The sequence below is a fragment of the Anabrus simplex genome, chromosome 1 (assembly GCF_040414725.1).
Source record: "Anabrus simplex isolate iqAnaSimp1 chromosome 1, ASM4041472v1, whole genome shotgun sequence".
Lineage (NCBI taxonomy): Eukaryota > Metazoa > Arthropoda > Insecta > Orthoptera > Tettigoniidae > Anabrus > Anabrus simplex.
The window spans coordinates 1,236,900,878-1,236,916,820 of record NC_090265.1 but is presented as its reverse complement, the minus strand read 5'-3'; positions in this window follow the sequence as shown (position 1 = coordinate 1,236,916,820).

The window sequence follows — 15,943 nt, the reverse complement described above, 5'->3', positions numbered from 1 at the left end:
ACCTCATTCAGTTCATGCAAAGCATCAAACTTGCCGCACATATGTAACGTTGTATCTGACTTCTTTGCCACGATCATGCAAGACTTATGACAAATTATAACAAGTAGACCGAGCCTTTACAGACGGTTTCATCTTTCATCGCCTCTTCATCGATCGATCAATCAATCAATCAATCAATCAATCAATCAATCAATCAATCAATCAATCAATCAATCAATCAATCGTCAATGATCTACATTTAGTGCTGTCGCCCAGGTGGAAGGATCCTTATCAATTGTCTACCTAGCCTTTTCTTTAATATCTTCAGAGAAGTTAGAAATTCATAGAACATTTTCCATAATCCCAATTCCTTCTTCTTCGTCCTGTAGAGGATTGGAATAATTTGTCAAGGGAACACTTTGATCTTTCTAGGAAATATTCAGTTTCCATATGTCTCCTGTATCTGTTTGGTAATTATAGGGAAATAATTGTACGGTGGTTTCCTCCAATCAGTTTACATTTTCTCTCCAAATTTTACTTCGGAATTTTACTAAATCTTAATCCTTAGAGTTCCAAATCCAGTCTAATTGGTTGCTCCACATTACTCTCTTCTTACAAGTCACAGACTGCATTATTGCCAGCTAGGAGATTTAAGGACCTTTCTTTTGACATGTCTTTTTAGACTTAGACCGTCGTTTATATTAGCTAGCCACTATTTTTTTCTTAATGGTGGATGTTGAAGTTATTGTCTTTTATTGTTATAGTATTATTGTATTATTATTACAAGTTACTCCTGGCATATCGAATTGTAGCAATTACAACTCTGTGTGGATATTAGACATATTGTTTTCATGTCCTTGAAAAGAAGCGTATGTTTAAATATTTAGTGACAAGAAGTTGCTTCGTCAATCTCTTTTACTTTAGACACGGAGACCTTTTTAAGCGATGGAAGGGAGGATTAGACGGGTAGGTACATTTTAATAACATCAATAAAGTAATGCTCAATGTATGCTTAAATTAAAACGTGTGAACTCTAATAATGTGACTTTAACGATAGGACATTTTTACCTTACCCAGTTAATTTCTGTTTTAATATTTTAAGGGTAAAATAAACATAAAATTACTTGAAGTTACGATGTTTCAATATTTTAAGCATTATATTGTAATTTGTGGAGGGGGAATCGTAAGGTAAGCCTGTTTGTTGTTCGCTCAATTCTGATCTAGTTGAAAGGGATTCGCGAGTCGAAATTGTTTGGGAACCACTCCGTATACAATGAATGTTCACTGAACCTCTTTTCATGATGAATCCAAACAAGTAACGTCATCCACTAATGAGCAATATAAGGAAGAAATAATTTAATCTGATGGATATATGGAAAAAATACATGGATTAATTCTCCGGCTCATTGCTTGAATGGTCGGCGTCCAGGCCTTCAGTTCAGAAGGTCCCATGTTCGATTCCTGACCGGGTTAGGGATTTTAGTCGTGTCTGGTTAATTTCTCCGACTTGAGGCTGGGTGTTTGTATTTGTCCCAACACTCTCCTCTTCGCACACACACAGCACACAACGTATCACATCACCTTCATATAAGGTTGGTCTGAGGAAAGCCATCCAGCCGTAAAACAGGGATAAGTCCACATGTCCAATACAGTTCATACTCGCGACCCGACCAGGATGTGGGAAAAGTGGTAGAAGAAGAATACAGAGAAAGGATACTTATTCTGCAGAAAGTGTTAAAAAATAAAAAACGACTAACTTACAATTGAAAACCTGTGATTCTTTAAAAATATTTGCTACTATAAAACAGGTAAAATAAACCTCAGTTACAAATAACAGATGGGACATTTAGCAAAGCAAAGCAAAGCCATCTCCGTACAGGCCATGAAGGCCCTTTGAGTGGTGGAAGGTAAAGGCTTCCACTATTCGTAACTTCGGCACTTGATGGGGTAGAGTAGTTAGCTCTACGCCCGGCCGCCTTTGCCCCCAGGAATTAACCTGGAACTCATTTTTGGTGTAGGCTGAGTGAACCTCAGGGCCACGTGCACCTCTGGAAGTGGAAATCTCGTTTCTCAAATTTTACGCCTTTACCGCCTCGGCCATGCAGCCCCTAGATGGGACATTTAAAGAAGATAAATATGTATTTCCAGGTAAAGATAGTTTGACAGTTAACAGAGGGAATCTGAAAGATCGGCCGGCACTCAACGAGTTAAATAAAATGCTGAGTAACTCTCAAGCTTTTAGTGAATCAGAAAGTGAACAATTAGAGTACTCTAAAATAATATTACCGATGCTTCGTTTTAATACTGAGCAAGGCAAATAATGGCCAACGTCGGTGGCAGTTAAATATTTCTATTTGTCTGCTTGTTTATCTGCTTCATCTCATGGGAAACGGCGGAGTGAAATTTCATGGTGATTTAATGGTGACCAGAATTTTTTTCGTGATAACTATTACAATAAGCGCATTTCTCTCAACGGAAGTAAGTTGTTCCATTATTTTAAAGTAAGTCGTGAAAATTTGCAAACTAGTATCTTGCACCCAAGTGCATCTGTGGCATTTAAGGGTTAATTAAGGTACAACTCTAATATAACCTGCTGTGAAACTGAGAAACAATGAAGAACCATCTTCGGAGCTTCCACTGGTGAGGATCGAACTCACAGTCTCGGAATTCACTCTCAGGGATTTCCAACTCTGAATCGCTCAGTGGCTTAAAAGGTGTGTCAAGGACTATCAGATCGAATTAATTTTATTCGTATACTTCTAGGGTGAATTTGCTCTAGACTGTATATACAGTATAGAATCATCATTCTGTCTGCATTTTTTCATTATTACCCGATACTTGGGTTTAATACTGAACAAGGCAAATAATGGCCAACGTCGGTTCCAGTTAAACATTTCTATTTGTCTGCTTGTTTATCTGCTTCACCTCACGGGAAACGGTGGGGTGAAATTTCCTGGTGATTTAATGCTGATCAGAACTTTTTTACGTGATAACCGAGCGAGTGGGCACATGGTTTGGGGCTTGTAGCTGTCAGTTTGCATTCAAGAGATAGTCGGCAGCACTGAAGATGATTTTTCTGTAGTCTCCCATTTTTACACCAAGCAAATTCTGGTGCTGTACCTTAATTAAGGTGACGGCCGCTTCCTTCCCGCTCCTCGCCCTTTCCTATCCCATCGTCGGCATAAAACCTATCTGTGTCTGTGCGACGTAAAAAAATACTTTTAAAAAATTAAGGAAACAGCGTATGCTACAGCTGGGTGAGATATTCAAGGGAGGAATGTGTCCCGTCAGACGTATCTTCCTTTCGGCCAAACTTCCTGCCTAAGTAATTTTGTCCTGAACGATTAGCTAAGCAAGCCAGCTGAGAATTACATGTTTTCGTTGTTATTTATAGAATTGATTCGTAATTTTTACTGACCTTCACATGTTATGTGATCTTCTCCGTCAATGAAGCTTGCAACGGATGCAGTCACCAATTGGTGGGACCCATTCCGAATCCGGTTGGTAGAACTTCGCCTTCTGGATCGTTTAAACAATGAACGAAACCTTAACTTTTAGTAAACGATTCCTTTATTCACTGAACTCTTTCTCTTATATGATTAATAAATGTTTAAAGGCAAAATAATTACTTTGCTAAGTTTCCAGTTTCGGCAGTTGGTGCTTAAGTTATGACTTTTCTGTTCAATATGCACTTGTGAATCTGCATTTCTGAACTTTATAGAAAATAATTTTACATTACAACAGTTAGTTACAAAATATATCTCAAATTTCTGTCATTCACACATTTTTCACACGCTTCCTTCCTTCCCTCTCCCTCTCTCTCTCCCTCCCTCGTGGGCAAGGTAGCCGAGTGGCATTGTCACTGGCATCTTAGAAAAAACATGTGGAGTTTTTGAAATTAAAAGTCATGACCTTGTGGTTCAGATTCCATGTAAAACTGTAAGTCTCGTGGTACGATATCAAAAGTCACGTAAAACTAAAAGGTTGCTTGCTTTCTCTTCCACTTTGTTATCAGACAGTTGTGGTGTGTTCACCAGCTGTGCGCTGCCAGAATACATGTTTGATTTGCTGCCTGCACACGCTGAAGAATCTTCCAATAAATACCTGTCTCTCCGGAAGCTGACAAGTTGAGGAGTTTGGAGAGAAAGAGCACGTGAGCAACATAACGTAGCACCTCAAGTGCGCTTTCCGATCCTCAAGAATGTTTCCGCATGTCTCAGGCTGCAATCACGTAACTTAAAACGAGTATCGTATTTCAGGAACGAATATTACAGTTCATTAGGCTGTAATAAATGTATTTTAATCAAAATCATCACTTGTTGTATAATACGACGGTTGGGGCATAGGTGAGGGGGACTATTTTTTCCTCATATTTGCACGGTGCTACCATACAATGGGTACCCATATGTCCTGGGAAGTATGACACTCATAGTGCATGGACATAACACGAGATGGCAGTGCATTGGATAAATACCATGCACAGGGCGATGGGACTTCACTAGTGAGTCAGGTTCCGTGCAGAATGAACATGACGAGGTAAGAACAGTGTGCGTACAAAGTGGCCATTCGCTGGGGTTGCCATGCCAAAGAATATCATAGAGAGCTTGTAGAAGATATGGGAGAAAAATGCCCTTCCGTTCCGAACCGTTGCGAGATCGTCAGCAGCATGGACATGGAACAAGGAGCGACGTGAAACGGTCCGGAAGACCCCTCTAATCGTTGGCGACGTGTTGTGGGGCTACTTCGAGGGTTTACCGTAAAGCTTAATGTACTCTCTGAGAGTAAACACTAGGTAATACAAGGATTTCATGGCTGTCAGTTTTCTCGCTTTATATCCCACACTCCACAGCACCTTACGCTCCCCACTACCATCTGTATAATTTAATTTGTCTGGTAGATCCCGTAAAATATTAATGCGGAAAAGGATAGTTATCATAACTTATTCCCAAACTCTAACAACCCTAACAAATGCAATGCAATTAGGAGAAATTCATGAGGCAGATCTTCCTTACAATAGCTCAGTAACTAAGTAACTATATTACTTAACAAGAAAATACAACAAAAGAATTACATGAGAACGAAGTTTAAAAAATTATATCAAAATTGTAAGTTACATGATAGCGAAAGTACAGAAATAAACAAGCAGTACATGTAAATAATAAGTAAAAAGTGCATAAAAACTAAAGAGTATTTAGGATCAGTGTAACGTAATGATTACACTAAATTGAACAAGGGATTCACAAAAGATTAACAGAGGTTAACTTTCAATTTTTTCGTTAAAAATAGACTCTACTATAGTAAAATAACTACTATATATATTTTACGTAGAATTTCACACATATTTTAAACAATTTGAGTACATTAACACTAGGAACTGCAGTGGGTGAAAGGGTATAATGACTTACCATATTACACTTAAGAAAGTGGAAATTGCAACACCATGAAGGCATTGGTCGTTTGTGTTGATTTTCAAGTTATGGAACGATGCCATGTAGGTATGTAAACGATCAAAGTTTCAGACTCATTGGATTGTTGCTACAGGTCTCCCCAAGTGATTGGTCGCGGAGGAATCATATCCAGTACGGTATACGGACTCTAGTGTAGCGTAGTTGAGTTGCAGTCTGTGCAGTGAAGTGTTCCCCGTCAAACATGCCTCGACGACAGAGACGAGCACGCTATCAACAACTGTCGCCGTTTGACAGGGCTCGGATAATTGGGCTGTGTGAGGCTGAATTGTCGCTAAGGACTGTCGCTGCACGTGTTGGCCGACAGGCATCTACAGTACAACGTGTATGGCAGCAGGGGTCAAATGAAGGTACCCACACTCATAGACCTGGCACAGGCCCAGCGCGACAGACAACTGTGAGAGAGGATCGCTGCATCATTCGGATGGCCCGGATGGAACCCCATGCAACCCCACGTTACACAACAAACAGTTGGTAATCGCCTGCGTGCAGCTGGCTTACGAGCCCGTGTCCCTGCAGAAGTTGTTCCGTTTACTCCATAACAGCGACGTGTAAGGCTGGCCTGGTGTCGAGAAAGATCGACGTGGGTCGACGAATGGCATAGGGTCGTCTTTAATGATGAATCGCGCTTCTGTCTTGCCCGCAGTGATCGCCGAAATCGTGTGTGCCGACGTACCGGGGAGAGGGGCCGCCCAGATCTTATTGTCGAGAGACACACAGGGCCAACACCAAGCATTATGGTCTGGGGAGCTATTGGCTTTAATATGAAATCACAATTAGTGCTTGCTGAGGGCACTATGACTGCTCGACAGTACGTTGATAGGGTACTCCATTCAGTGGTTGTCCCTATGATGGCGAACATTGCTAATGGGATGTTTCAGCAGGACAATGCCCGGGTTCACACTGCACGCATCTCCAGAGAAGCTCTCCACGACATCACAACCTTAGTATGGCCCGCCAGATCCCCGGACCTCAGTCCTATTGAGCATGTGTGGGACATGATGGGTCGACAACCGGTCAACCGTCCTCAGCCACCCACAACTCTGGAACAAATGACCCGTGCAGTGCAGCAAGTATGGGCCACAATTCCTCAGGAAGCGATCCAGGGCCTTATTGACTCCATGCCTCGACGAATTCATCAATGTATTGCAGCTCGTGTTGGGCACATCCTATATTGATTGTTGTCCAAACTTGCGGTCAGAGGGACCTGAAAGTGTAATAATCGGATCACAACCGAACACTCGTCCTGCATGTTTAATTGCAGCAATGTAGCACCACTCTTTCTGGGTGTTGCAATTTCCATTTTCCTCAGTGTAGCTTAACATTACATTCAAAGCACCATCACATAGAAATGTACACAAAATTGTCAATATGTTGAAACTGTGGTTTTTCTTTGACATTTTTGGGAAAACACTCTAAGCCTGCAGCAGGTAATGTATTCGAATTATCAGTTCCCCGATTTACAAATAAATATTTATCATAGATTATTTTATACGGTCTTCATTTTACTTAGTGTGAATGATCGGCTTTACTTATGTAGCTGCTAATTGTTTAAAGTCGCACTAACGCATGGAATGATCTCGGCGACTTAAGGATGGGAAAGGGATAGGAATGGCCTTAATAAAGGGACATGCGCAGCATTTTCCTGGTGAGAACATGGGAAACTGCAGAAAATCATCTTCAGAGCTGCAGACGGTGGGATTCGAACTCTCCATCTCCCGAATACAAGCTCAGAGCTACGCGACCCTAACCGCGAGACCATCTCGCTCGGTATACTTATGTAACAGTGCTTAGTCGACTGTTTAGTGCTCTCCAAGCTGGCTTATTCGTATAGGACCTAAGCATTAGAAATGGCACATAACCGCTGTCTCTCCATAGCCTCCCGCCCCAGTTTCTAGGCAATTCTCGTTTCACTACTTCTAGGACTGAAATAAACTCGAATTCAAGAATGACTTTTAAACTGAATTTACAAATCTTCTCAATTCCCTAGTTCAGCCTGACGCACTTGCGTCAGTACTGTAGGACCTCAGTCATGATGGATTCTGGTAACATAGATGAAATACTGTACGGTTCCTTGGCTGTATGGTCAGCGCAGTGCTCTTCGATTCAGGGGGCCCTGGATTTGTTTCCGGCCGGGTCGGAAATGTTAACCTTGAATGGTTAATTCCATTGACCGGGGAACTGGCTGTTCGTGCTGTCCCCAACATCCCTGCAACTCGCACACCACACACAAAACTATCCGCTACCACAATAACACGGAGTCACCTATACACGGAAGATGCCGTCCACCCTCGTCGAAGGGTCTGCCTTACAAGAGCTGCACCCGGCTAGAAATAACCACACGAAATGAAATAAATAGACGAAATACTGTAATTATTTTAAGCTGTTTGATACGAGCACCGACAGCTTTTTGGCGACGCTAATATAGGGATGTACACGGACCGAGAAGATGCCGGCTGTGGTCTTATTTACGTCACAGCATCAATATTTGTCTGTTATGAAAATGCGACACCATGGAAACTACCCTCTCACACCTGCTCAGCGATGAAGTTCCACCTTCCTTTAATACTGTTATTTTGTACAGAAAGAGTTGAGGAGGATTTCGTGTGCCGAGGGTTTCTACCATTTCAGCTTATTTATAGCGATAGAGAACATACGAGTGCTTATCCTTTTGAGGTAATTTAATTTAGATTTTACTAACCTTTGCTTTGGCAATCTATACATATTAATGAAGTATTTTTTGCTATGTGTTTTTACGTCGCACCGAAGGGAAGGGCTGGGAGTGGGAAGGAAGCGGCCGTGGCCTTAATTAAGGTACAGCCCCAGCATTTGCCTGGTGTGAAAATGGGAAACCACGGAAAACAATTTTCAGGGCTGCCGACAGTGGGGTTCGAACCTACCATTTCCCGAATACTGGATACTGGCCGCAAATAAAGTATTCAAGCTCTTCAGATCTTGTAAAAACACCACTCAAACTTATTCGTCTACTAATGTCATTCCACGCCATCTCTCCTCTGACAGCTCGGAACATACCACTTAAGTCGAGCAGCTCGTCTTCTTTACCCCAAGTCTTCCCAACCCAAACTTTGCAACATTTCTGTAACGTTACTCTTTTGTCAGAAATCACCAAGAACAAATCGAGCTGCTTTCCTTGAAGTGGAAAATATTAGGTGGTATGTTCCGAACTGTCAGTGGAGAGATGGCGTAGAATGATATTAGTAGACGTATAAGTTTGAGTGGTACCTTTAAAAGTAGGAAAGATCACAATATTAAGATAAAGTTGGAATTCAAGAGGACAAATTGGGGCAAATATTCGTTTATAAGAAGGGAAGTTGAGGACTGGAATAACTGACCAAGGGAAATGTTCAATAAATTTCTAATTTCTCTGAAATCATTCAAGAAATGTCCAGGAAAACATTAGATAGGGAATCTGCCACCTGGGCGACTGCCCTAAATGCAGATCAGGATTGATTGATTGATTGATTGATTGATTGATTGATTGATTGATTGATTGATTGATTGATTGATTGATTGATTGATTGATTGATTGATTGATTGATTGATTGATTGATTGATTGATTGATTGATTGATTGATTGATTGATTGATTGATTGCAGTTGTTCATAGAGGAGGAACAACAACAGTTGCTGCCTTGCAGCGAATCAGTACGGTTGTCTTGCCTCGTGTGTCCGGTTGGAGAGTTACATACGGGCGAGTGTGGTGCAGTGCAGTGTGCGTAATATGGCAGAGTACAAAACCCGAAGCGTTTCGTACGCAGAATTCCATTTAGACGTGTTGCTATTTTTTACCACATTGACATGTGATCATGTTACATACTCACAGTCCAAGTGTTTTAGAAATACTTGGAGGGTTTCCTCAACAGAGCCTCCACCTGAGCTGTCTGAACGTACCAGTAAATCTCTTCATTACTCCCACTGTATAATGATCATTGTACCATGGTAACTAAACCATGGCCTTTATGTCAAAGAAAACTTTCTAGACGCCATTCTGATGTGTATTAAATCAAAATGTTGTCATCTTCGTTTTAGAGTTTTGTTGTAATAAACCGTGTAGACCTTCTCCCCTCCCCACCTCCTATGTTGTAAATACCCTTGTAGTTGTTTATGTAGACCGAAGTTACTCGCTGATGGAACATCTTGTTCTAACCGGGCTGGGCACATATCAGCAATATTATTTCCAAAGTGCAATATAAAGCCTATATTTTGCAAATGAGAGAAATTTCAGTTATAGATTTAATAGATAAGAATTAGAATATTTACAACGCGAAAAGCTAAACCAGTGTTTTATCTTCTTCATAACTGTAGGCCATGACATGATTAAATACTTCCAATTAATTAAAAACACATTAGAATTTATATAAATAAAATATGTAGGGAATCTGCCACCTGGGCGACTGCCCTAAGTGCAGATCAGGATTGATTGATTGATTGATTGATTGATTGATTGATTGATTGATTGATTGATTGATTGATTGATTGATTGATTGATTGATTGATTGATTGATTGATTGATTGATTGATTGATTGATTGATTGATTGATTGATTGATTGATTGATTGATTGATTGATTGATTGATTGATTGATTGATTGATTGATTGATTGATTGATTTCAATCTTGAAATTACCAGCGTTTCGCCCCAGTGTAGCAGTGGTTTCATCACTTGGATTGCCACACCGAGTGGGCCGTTAAGACACCACTTCAAGTCTCCTAGATCCTCCTACTTTAACATTTGTAATCGATGAAATTAAATTGTGGTTTCCTTCTGGAAACTTAATTTTTGATATAATGTTTTCTTGATGTTGGGATTTCATTTTCCGGCCATGTACTGTATGTAGTGGTTGTGTGTATATGAGGATAAGTGTATTAGGACGAAGACAAATACCCCGTCTTCCAGCTTTATTTATTTATTTATTTATTTATTTATTTATTTATTTATTTATTTATTTATTTATTTATTTATTTATTTATTTATTTATTTATTTATTTATTTATTTGGCTGAATGCTAATTAAGAGTATAATGAATATAGCTTTTTCTAAGATAATCACCCATATTATAATAGTAACTACTCCGTGTTCTGACCTTCACGCTTGGGTGCTCCGGAAGGAAGTTGGAATGCTTTTAATGTACCACGAACGACCAAGATTGACCGCACTATTGGATGGAACTTTGAAAGCGCTGTGGTCTGGTTCCTCAGTAAGCTCAAGCCTGGGCAGAGTTACCCACTTAGGAATGTGAGTTGATGGACTGAGAGGAAACACACCAGAACACTATCTACAAACTCACTCTCTACACAGTGTCAGACAGTAGTACTGCTCTACATCAGAACTTTGTTTTATTTCATTTCTCTTCATTCTACTTGCCACTACCGTGATCTTAGGGTAGATGTAACCGACTTTCGCCTAGTTGGCTGGTTTTGATTCCCGAATCTTTCGTGAAGGACTTAAGACACTATTTAAGTTTGGAATGCTATAAATGACAAAATTAAGTTGTAATCACAAACGGATTCTTTGTGTTAAAAAAATAAGGTAGTATGCATTTTCCTTCATGAAACTCTGACTACAGGAGAATTCATATTATATGAAATGGTATTAAAACCCCAAGAATGGAAGGATATTTCATGTCCTGAAGTTTTTGTAAACTGCAACCAAGTTTGCACAGAACATGTTCAGACCATTATATTCATACTTTATGAGAGAAATAGCATAGGATTGCTGATTCAGAATTCTTTTTCCACCGCCTTTCCGACACTCTGATGGTGTCGCTGATGCAAAATATGTCGCACACATGGATTTGGCCCTGTTTCACGACCAGGTGCACTTCCTGATCCCAAATGTATGTAGAGGAAGGTATTTAATATCGTGTGTTCCCGTGGTGGTTGTTAGTGGGGTGTTTTGTGTGTATATGAAGAAGGGTGTATTGGGACTAACGCGAACACCCACACTGAGCGAGTTGGCCGTGTGGTTATCTGTGAGCTTGCATTCGGGTGATAGTGGGTTCGACCCCACTGTCGCCAGCCCTGGAGATGGTTTTCCGTGGTTTCCCATTTTCACACATTTATTAAGGCCAGGGGCGCTCTATTCCCGCTCTTAGCACTTTTTTAGGCGTGAGAAGTATCTGTGTCGGTGTGACGAACTGCAGGATGCTTTACGAAAGAGAACCGACGGGTCAATGTGTTCTTTATCAAAGGACCGGGGGTGGTCATCATCAGTCGGCTACGTACCGTGACACAGATGCCAAGGGGCGCAGAAACTGTATTCGCCACTACTAGGACACGTTTCCAAGGGATTAATGGTTGTTACCGGATTCTGCTCTGCAGGTAAGTTGCCAATTCATACAGTGGAAAGGGTGTGAATATTCGTGCCGCATACTTTCAAGCATCCGTTATGATTCCCATTAACCGTACAGATATCGCTTGTTTGTACGAATAGGACACTCCAAGGTGCACTGTCATATGGATAAGGTATCAGACCATAACGCCAAAACATTTCTTCGCTCTTATCAGAAGATGGAACAGGAAAGAGGAAAGCGTGTTTTACTGATACCAGTCCGATGGATTTCTGTGCTTTCGGTCTTTTGAAATGAGGGTGACGTCCAAAACATCGCCATTCAAGCACTTTCACTAGTCTTTGGAAGCCGTCTGTTAGATTTGAACTCTGCTTCTCTTACCTTCCATGGGGAATCCCAATCTTCTTTTAGGTAGCCTACCATTTTTCATTCACCTCAATCGACGCCACCACCGAAACCAGTGCATATCTATAAATATACACGAACTGTGGTGTACTGACAGTAGTGAAACATGGAATACTCATATCTAACATAATTACCTCGGTGACTAAGTAAATAATCGCTTCATTCACAAGATTCAGATTTTAATTAAATTCAACAGATGGCAGGTAACAGTCGCAAGTTATTTGACGGCAAAGGATTTAATGGGTAAATATCCGGATTCTCCTATCAGACAGTGTATGTGTGCATCAGCTAACTACCACTAGACGTAGTATTTTGAAGAGGGAACAACTGGAATACGATCAATGGAATCAGTGGTTCTATGCTAATGAAGAAACGGAGTGAGATAGATGTTTGCTTACAGTCCCCGACCGTACCCTCGCCCACAATGTAACACTGTAGAGTGAATAGATGAAAGCAATGCGTTGAAAGAGCAAGGCCTTCTTTTTATCAGCATGCCAGATTGTTTGAGTAAAAAGTAACTCTGAGCTGGAAATCTAAAACTTCTCAATGGTATCATTGCTAGTGGTGTTCTTTACACCCCATTTTAAGCCAAGATCATGAAAAGACGCACTTCTGTACCTCAACAAAAGGATCATTATATTCAATGATTTTCCAGTAGAAGACGAAGTAATTTTAGATTCTTGAGGATTGATTGGCTAGTGATGGCAAAAATGACGTTGATGGATTTAACTTAATACCGAACGAGTTGGCCGTGCGATTAGGGTCACCTAGCTGTGAGATTATCATTAGACGCAAGCAAGACTTGGTACAGTTACTGTATATTAAGCATATTTGACGTCACTACCACGAATGTCAATTACATATACAGTAGTTGTAAGTGTAATTGTGCAGTCAAGTACCACTTGTATTCCAATAAACGTGTATACATCATATGTATGTGTTTCTAATTATTGAATTTGTATCTGTCAGAAACACAATAAATACATAAATACATTCTACCAAACCAACTTAAACGTATACACCAACAGAACCTACAAAGGCATACTTTCACACCATTCATCACATTAATTGACTGTGTAAAGAAGAGAGTTACTAGCTTTTCACTTTCATATTGTCAGCTAGTGGTCTGAGACATGATGCATTCTAAATATCATAACTCATACGCATATGGGCCTGCTAGACTAATAAGAAATAACATCATCTTGTTCAGCGAGCAAAGCAACTGGAAGCTACTCCACTCACCATTTATCTAGTACGGCTTCTACCTGACACCCAGCCTTTCTGTAACGCTTCATAGTGGAACTGTTGTGGGTCCGAATAGCTTTCCCGCCTGAGGATCAACACACATACACAGTGAAAGACGGTGGTGATAATTGTAATGTTTTAAGAAGAAGTCCACCTAGAATATCGCCCCTTCTGAAAGGTCCGACCCTTCGAAGAAGGGAGGTATCGAAAAAAGAAAGGAAAGGTCCACGAACGGTGTGGAATGAGAAGACTCCCTGGGCTTCACAAACCTAATACCGACAGAATCGAACTTTGTCCACTGGAGGTGAAATAGGAAATGTATACGTGAGGAGTTTGGTACAAGCAAACGGAAGCAAAACTAAACTCAGCTAGTGGTCCCGTGGTCACCGCTTCACGCTTCTAAGTAGAGAAACTCTGAGGGCTGTCTTTTATATCAGAAGGAGGACACAATGGATGCAGTTGAAAAAGCTGGGCAAACAGTTTCCCATTATATTCCACACCAGTGGCGGCCGGTCAATACGTGCTACCGGGCTCCAGCACGTAGCTTCGAACTGTACGGAATTATTTATGTACAGTACAATTATCCTTGTGCCTTTTCTTTGTTTTGAGTATGGTATGAATTTGTGTTTGGTGAAAATCAGGACAAGATCTGTTGAACACCTAGCTCTCTTCTCCCGAGAAACTTAGTCCGTGCTCATCTGAAATGAGCTCTGGCCTGTAGCCTGAAGGAAGCAATACGCAGGCGCAGCCAAGCTTGCAACACACCCCGTAGCCGGTGGACTATACCATAAACCGGGCTCAACTTTCACTGATCCCGTCAATAGTTACTTTTTCTCCCGCAAGGGGGGTAGAACTGCACCATGTTTCCTGCTACCCTGATGTTGAACGTGGTAAGTGGTTAGCGATTCTGCCACTAGAGATTAGTAACGCCTGGGATTGAAAGCAACGTCAGTCTCGAAAGTAAAGCGTAAGTGGAGGCAATCTATCACAATGATAATGTTGTTATTAAGGAAACCAACCAATGCTTATTATTAAGATTCCTTTTGGAATCAAAAATAAGGAATTCGTTGGTGAGTCAAAGAATATTTGACTGGCCCTAAATGTTTTCCTGCATTACAATGTAATTTTGTTCTTGTTTGTTCTGAGTTATAAATTGTGAGAAAAGCTTTATTATTATTATTATTATTATTATTATTATTATTATTATTATTATTATTATTATTATTATTATTATTATTATTATTATTATAATTATTATTATTATTATTAACAGGTTTGAAGTATGTTGGTCATCATGGCAATATGCAGACTTAAAGAAAGCTTATTCAGTCGTTTTCTTGTAGCACGTAGGCTGATTTTTTCACGAGCCGCCACTGTTCCACACAGAGAGAAATGTTACTATTGACTAATGAAATGGTAACTTTCACGAAATCTAGACGTAGTGGCTGCGCTCTGAATGATATTATTCAGCATCATTCATACCTATGCAGCTTCCATGTATTACAATCATAAATAAGACCAAGATATCCATTAAAGCTAGACTGTTCTATAGGCAGTGCCAAAGGAAAGCAGCACGATTTGTTCTTAGTGACCGGGCGAGTTGGCCGTGCGCGTAGAGGCGCTCGGCTGTGAGCTTGCATCCGGGAGATAGTAGGTTCGAATCCCACTATCGGCAGCCCTGAAAATGGTTTTCCGTGGTTTCCCATTTTCACACCAGGCAAATGCTGGGACTGTACCTTAATTAAGGCCACGGCCGCTTCCTTCCAACTCCTAGGCCTTTCCTATCCCATCGTCGCCATAAGACCTATCTGTGTCGGCGCGACGTAAAGCCCCTAGCAAAAAAAAAAAAATGTTCCTAGTGATTTCCGACAAAAGAGTAGTGTTGCGAAAATGTTGCAAATCTTGAGCTGGGAAGACTTGGAAGTAAGGAGACGAGCAGCTCGACTAAGCGGAATGTTTCCGTCAGTGGAGAGATGGCTTGGAATGACATTAGAAGTGGAGTTTTTAAAAGTGGGACGAACATACATCATCATTATATACCGTTATGCCTTTCAGCGTTCAGTCTGCAAGCCTCTGTGGCTTTACTAAACGTCGCCACAATCCTCTATTTGCAACCACTGCTGTGGCCTCATTTTGTTCTATACCTCTTATCTTTAAATCGTTAGGAACTGAGTCTAACCATCGTTTCCTTGGTCCCCCTCTACTTCTCTTACCCTCAATAACTGAGTCCATTATTCTCCTAGGTAAACCATCCTCCTCTATTCGCCTCATATGACCCCACCACCGAAGTCGGCTTATGCGTACAGCTTCATCAATCGAATTCATTTCTAACTTAGCCTTTATCGCTTCATTCCGAATAACCCTCCTGACACTGTTCCTACTTGTTGTACCAGCAATCATACTCGCTACATTCATGTCTGTTACTTCTAATTTATGAATAAGATATCCTGAGTCCACCCAACTTTCACTCCCGTAAAGCAAAGTTGGTCTGAAAACAGACCGATGTAAAGATAGTTTCGTCTGGGAGCTGACTTCCTTCT